The 7,344-nt window shown below is 30.6% G+C and overlaps 1 non-coding gene across 1 annotated transcript; it reads right to left on the bottom strand.

Annotated features, from left to right (window-relative positions):
- Positions 1-526: 526 nt before the first annotated feature.
- Positions 527-608, bottom strand: TRNAS-AGA. The gene has a single exon. It is a non-coding gene; the product is annotated as a tRNA-Ser (tRNA).
- Positions 609-7,344: the final 6,736 nt, after the last annotated feature.

The raw sequence follows: 7,344 nt of genomic DNA on the forward strand, positions 1-7,344 counted from the left end.
AAACCTAGCTCTGATATACCAATGAGCGGAAACAGATCTTTCCAATTCATTGTGACATAATTTTCACATATACATTCAAACATATAGATATGCATCGATAACATTAAATTACTGACATGCTTAAAAGATAAAAACAAAAGACCGAGAGAACATACTAGTTGAAGACTTTTCTTCACAAAACTCGGTCTCACCGTGAACAAACTCCTCTTCCTCTTTCGAGTCCAGCAAGCAATCGTCCAACAACACCTCAGTCATCTATACGAACAACTTCGCACGAACAAAAGGCAACGGGGACGAGAACATATTGGAATCTGCTTAGAAAATAGTAGATCTAAAGAGAAAAATATGAGAAAGAAGAATAGGTTAAATCTTATTCGTTACTTTTATAAAAAAAACTAAGAACCATTTTTAAACAAAAAATAATTGAAAAATAGTTATGGCATTTTATTATCAAAGAAAGAAAAAAAAAAAAAAAGGTGAAAAGGTGAAAAGGAAAAATAATGGGGAAAAAAAAGAAAAATGAAAACGTGAGCGGCAGGATTCGAACCTGCGCGGGCAGAGCCCACATGATTTCTAGTCATGCCCGATAACCACTCCGGCACGCCCACTGAACGATGCTGGGTAATTAGAAGCTAATTTATTATTATAATTAAGAAAATTCAAATGATTTTTTAAATGTATATTTTGGTTCTGTATAGGTGTCGTTTGATCATTTTTTTATGATATTTAAAATTTGTGCTTTCTTTTTTCTCTACTTTTCCACATTTTCATCCTACATAACTCATTTCATATTTGAAATTTACCAAAAATATATATATTTTTTAGTTTTTCAACTCGGCTTAGTTTTCGAAACATTCACAAAAAGTAGATAACAAACCAAAGAGATGAATAGGTGAAAGTACGATTTAAAAGTTTAATCTTTTAAAAACTAAAAACAAAAAATCAAAGAGTTATCAAACCGTGCCTAGTTTTTATTTTCTATTTTTGAAACTCAAGCCTATAACATTACTCTACCTATTTATATTTTTGTCTTGTTATCTTTTTTTTTTTTTTTAAAAAAAAACTAAGGTTCTTGTTTAATAATTATTTGAGCATTGTTTGATAACAATTTAGTTTTTAGTTTTTATTTTTTGAAAATTAAGCCAAACACTCTTTCCGCCTCTAGATTTTTGCTTTGTAATTTAGTTTTTACCCATGTTTTTTGAAAATCAAACCAAATTTTGAAAAATAAGAAAAGTACTTTTTAGAAATTTATATATTTTTTTTAAGATTTTGACTAAGAGTTCAACTCTTATACTTAAGAAAGATGCAAACCATGATAGAAAAGAATATAAGCTTAATTTTCACAAACAAAAAATGAAAAACGAAATAATTACCAAACGAGGTCAATTTTTTGTTTTTGGTTTTTGGTTTTTAATTTTTGAAAATAAAGCATGTGACACTACTTCTCCTTTATTGGTTTTTTTGTTTTGTTATCTATATTTTAAGAGTGCTTCTCCTTTATTGGTTTTTTTGTTTTGTTATCTATATTTTAAGAGTGGTTTCAAAATTCAAGTCATGCTAAATAAAGTAAATCCCATTTGATGACCATTTTTTAGTTTTTGTTTTAGAAAATTAAATTTCTAAACACTACTCAATTTATAAGTTTCTATATCATTATTTTCTATTAATATTTTCAAAAACCAAACCAAAATTTTAAAACTAAGCCCAATGGTAACCATCTCGTTTTTTTTTATTTTGAAATTTAAGCTTATATACACTACTTTCACTTCCAAATTTTAGCTTATAGACACTATTTCCACTTCCAAATTTTTTCTTTTGTTAACTACTCTTTTGTCAATGATTTAAAAGCCAAGTCAAAATTTGAAAACTAAAAAAAGTAATTTTTAAAAGTTGTCTTTGTTTTTAGAACTTGGCTAAGAATTCAACCAATTTACTTTAAAAAAAGATGCAAATCATTGTGATAATGGGGAGACAATATGCTTAATTTTCAAAAACAAAAAACGAAATAGTTACCAAATGGGCTAAAAAATAGTTTTTGTTTTTAGATTTTAACAAAATATTCAAGCGTTTTTAATAAAAGTGAAAACTATATTTGAAAATAGAAGAAAAACAAGCATAAATTTTAAAATATAAAATTAAAAACAAAAAATTATCAAACATACAAGATGAAAAACTTACCAAAAAACACATTGTGGGGGTAACAAATATTATTTAAAAAAAAAAAGAAAGAAAATAAAAGGCAAAATAATACACCAAGACCTAAATTTACTATTTCATCCAACAAAATGGTATATTTATTGCTTTCCTTCAATTTTCTCATTTTATTAATTATTAATAAATAAAAATGATTCTGGAATCTTTGGTGGGGTCTAGCGCTATACGAAACAGATCACGGAAATAAATGCGGAATCTTTTTTTATTATTTTTATTATTTATTATTTTTTATTTTTATAATATAAGGGCGGAATCATTGAGAGCAACTTCTTTAACATGGGCACTTTCATTAAATGTGAGGGCAAATATCTATTTATATTGAGTTGTATTAATTAAAATCCTAAAATTAATAATGGATCAATTTAAATTCTAAAATTTGAAGTTGTAACTATGTAAATCATAAATTAATAATTGTATCAATTTAAAGTTTAAACTAATAGTTAGATCAATTTAAACCCTAAATTTTGGGGTTATATCAATTTAAACCCTAAACTTTATTAAGTACATCAATTTAAAGCCAGAACATTTATAAGTGTATCTAAATGAAACATAATGGATGGTTTAAATCGATACGATTTATGAAAGTTAGGATTTAAATTGATACAATTATTAGTTTGGGGTTTAAATTGATACACTTATAAAAATTTAGGGTTTAAATGGATACAATTATTGGTTTATAATACTACTATAAAAACTGCATTACTTACGTTTGGAACTTTTGAGTTCTTGACCTTTTTATTAAAGAAACAAAAAATGTCAAGTAATTGATGAAAAACGTCAAGAACAATGGAAAAAAAAAATAGAGGTTGGCAAAATTTTTAATATTTTTTCACGTTGTCAAGTAACTTGACAATTTAAAAATATGAAGAAGTTTCCTAATTTAATTGAGATGTAATAACATCAAGATAATTGAGTTTTTTTTAGGGTTTCACATATAATATTAAGAAAGGAAAGATTAGAAGTTGCCACTTTTTAAACAAAATCTTGTGTTCCCTTATAAACTCACACATGCCTAGCCACCAATGCTGGTCGTCATCACATCATCAACTGCTCACACCAGTCGTCGTTGTGCTGTCACGCTAGTTTTCGTTGCGCTGTCACGCCAATTTCTCATTCAGCTGTCTCTCTGTAGCGTTGTCATGCCATCTTAACAGATTTGACCGTTGCGCACTCCATCTCACCAGATCTGACCAGTAACGAAAATTTGACAAGTAAAAATTGTCAAGTTATAAAAACCTTGATCCTTAATAAATGTCAAGAATTTAGATACTTGACACTTGAAATAAATCAAAAGATCTCATATACTTGATAGTTATAAAATATCAAGTAAATTACAACTTGATGCTTTTACCAAATAAAAAATATTTCTCTTATTCTTGACACGTGATTACAAAAACGTCAAGTACACTGATACTTGATTGCGAAAAAATGTCAAGTAAGACGGTTTTTGTAGTAGTGCAACTCCCAAAATTTAGGGGTAAAAATTGATATTTGTCCTTAATTTTATAAGTTAAAATATCAATTGATACCTTAAATTTTAGAGATGATATCAGTTAAGATATGATATCTGCACTTCATATGTTTATGGGGTTTATATATTTGTGGAGTTCATATGTCTGTATTTAGAGTGTAGAATTGTATTTGAGTTTATATGTCGTGTTTAGGGTGTAGAGTTGAGTTCAATATGTCGAGGTATTTGATGCAGTTTTTTTTTTTAAGAATATGCTTTTATGATTGTTATGGGTCATCCCGACCAGAAATTCTAAATTTAAAAGAAACGATCGCCACATGAGGATTAGAGTAGTATATGTAGGCCAAGGGAGGAAAAGTCCAAGAGGCAGAAAAGAGTTAGGCTGAAAGGCCCAAGGCCGAGGCAAGCTTCCTTTTGCCCTTGAGGGCTCATTTCCTGTGGGCTGCAATCTTTGTCCCTTATGGCCGGCCCGAATCAACTTTTCCTGATCCTCTTTAGGTTTGGAATCACAAATGTATCACACTATAAAATAGGGGGTCATAGGCACACCAAAGGTAAGTTCTACCCCTTTCTAGCTTAATTTTCAAAAACCAAAAACTAAAACAAAATGGTTACCAAATAGTGTCAAAAAATAACTTTTATTTTTAAATTTTAACAAAGTATTCAAGCATTTTTAATAAAGGTGAAAATTATAATTGAAAAATAGGAGAAAACAACCCTAAGTTTCAAAATATAAAATTAAAAACAAAAAGTTATCAAACATACAAGATGAAAAACTTACCAAAAAAGAGTGTGGGGTAACAAATATAATTTAGAAAAAAAAGAAAATAAAAGAAAATAAAAGACAAAATAGTACCCTAATTTACTATTTCATCCAACAAAATGGTATATTTATTGCTTTCCTCCAATTTTCTCATTGTATTAATTATTAATAATATAAAAATGATTCTGGAATCTTTGGTGGGGTCCGGCGCTATAGAAAACAGATCACGAAAATAAATGCGGAATCTTTTTTGTATTATTTTCTCAATTTTTTTTTCCTAATTGAAGTGCGGAATCATTGAGAGCAACTTCTTTAACCTGCGCACTTCATTGAATTTTAGCAATTTATACCCTTAATTTTTTTTTATATCAATTTAAATCCTAAAGTTAATTTAAATCCTAAATTAATAATCGTATAATTTAAATTTCGAACTAACAGTCGGATCAATTTAAATTCAAAACTTTGAGGTTGTATCAATTTAAATCCTAAATTAATAAATATATTAATTTAAATCCCAAATTTTTATAAGTATATCAATTAACCCATAAATTTTATAAGTGTATCTAAATGAAACATAATTGAGGGTTTAAATTGATACATTTGTGAAACTGTAAGGTTTAAAGTTGTATTACTTGACGTCGGAACTTTTGAGTACTTGAAATTTTTATAAAAAAATGTGAAGTAACATGTAAATTTGATGAAAAACGTCAAGAATGAAGAAAAAAAAGCAAAAATTGGTAGAAATTTTTGGATTTTTTCATGCTGTGAAATAACTTTACCATTTAAACACGTCAAGAAGTTTCCTACTCGACAGGTAATACCATCAAGATAATTGAGTTTGTTTAGGGTTTCACATATAATATTAAGAAAGGAAAGATTGGGAGCTGCCATTTTTGAAACAAAATTTTGTCTTCCCTTGTACACTCAAAAACACCTAACCACCAATGCCAGTCGTCACTGTCAACTACACACAAAACATAGCGAAAATTTACGTTCAAATATTATATTGGTTCCTGTAATTTGAAGTTAGGGTGGGAGAGCCAAGCCACTCAAGTACCACATTGGTCATCCCCATTCTAACCAATGTGTGACAAAGACATCCTATACTACCTTCGTTCCTAACAATACTCCATTCCAATACTACCTTCGTTCCTAACAATACTTCATTCCAAGAAAGTCGGTGGCTACCCTGGCTATACTTCACGCGGTCACACCCAGTCAGAACCCTCCGTTGGTTACACTCGAAACATCGACAATCGGCTCTGATACCATTGTTTGGTACTTGCACCTTGGAGAAGCACACACCAAAAGCCAGCTATTGGGATGAGAGAGCCAAGCTACTTAAGTACCACATTGGTTATCCCATTCAATGTGAGACAAAGGCATTCGATACTACCTTGGTTCCTAAGGAATATGTCACAGAAGGTCCAGATACAAAGGAGAATAACAGGCCGTGCGGATTTCTCAATAATATGGAATGTGGGATACAAATGATATATAGGAGAAGAGGTGATGGTTACCACCTAATCTAATTAACTGAGGGTGTGAGAATTCATGGTCAACAATAAACAGTCATCCAACCCATGGTAAAAGCATTAAAAAGAAGATGAGACAACATTAAAAATAGAGGGTTGACAAGAAAAGTGGTAAATGAATGGTTGGTGGTTGAAACTTACTTTATATATATATATAACTAGTCTTAGACATCTATGGGGTATTTTTCATGATTAAAAAAATCAAGACGATTATAAGTAGCTGGTCAGAGAGGATGATCAGTCACACTGGGACTGATACACGGCCCAAACTCCTACAGGAGGTAGCAATGAGGAATTTTCCGTAATGGGCAGAAGTCTGACGAAGCAAAACCGCGTGGAGGTAGAAGGCGTACAAGTCCTGAACTTCTTTTCCTAGAGAAGAAACAATGACCAAGTCGACATGGAGGTGCCAAACCTTTCCGTCGATGTGAGTTCTTGGGGAAGATCAACCTGTTATCCCTAGAGTAACTTTTATTCATTGAGTGACGACCCTTCCACTCAGCACTGTCGATCACTAAGGCTGACTTTCGTCCCTACTCGACAGGTGGGTCTGCCTTTGAATTCGAGGGCCAATATATATATATATATAAAACTAGCCTCACACATCTATGGGGTGTATTTCATGATTAAAAATATTGTGGTACAACAACAAACTAATGCTAAAATTCGAAATAGAGGGTTGACAACATACATAATAAATGAAGGTTGGTTGCAATAAATGTCATAATGGTAACAGAGACATAACGTATTAACTTTAAGCAATAGTAAATATCTATAATAGAGATTCAAATTCATCAAAAGAATGAATATGAAAGAAGGATAACAAGCCTTTTAGACATCCATAGATGATCATGTATAGTATTGCCAAAGAAAATGTAAAATATTGGAATTGGTAAGAAAGGAAAAAAAAAAAAAAAAAAAATAGAGGAATCCCATACAACGAAACAAATTTTAAAAAAAGAGAGAAATCAGGGCTATCCAATGTATTCAGAATTCCGTCTTGTGTAGTTGAGTTCCCATCTCCCCAATCAGACGAATCCCCAAAATGGTAGGCTTGTTGAGTTGGCAATCTGGCCATTTTCACACATACAAAGAATACAAATTCCCACAAATCCAAACAACGATCAGAAAGAAATCCACTCTGCTCACACCATTTTCACACTTTCAAATTAGAGAATACATAAAGGAAATTTAACTAGAGTTAACACACCCAAGTTTTGTTTCTAATTGGGACAACTTGAAACTAGAGGCATAGCTCCTTTTATAGGCTTGGAGTCCATCCCCATTCTTCAATTTAACCGATGTGGAACAAACGGTACTTTTAATATTTTTCCAAAGCCAACAAATTTCATGTTGAC

Source organism: Benincasa hispida, chromosome 7, assembly GCF_009727055.1.
Source record: "Benincasa hispida cultivar B227 chromosome 7, ASM972705v1, whole genome shotgun sequence".
NCBI lineage: Eukaryota > Viridiplantae > Streptophyta > Magnoliopsida > Cucurbitales > Cucurbitaceae > Benincasa > Benincasa hispida.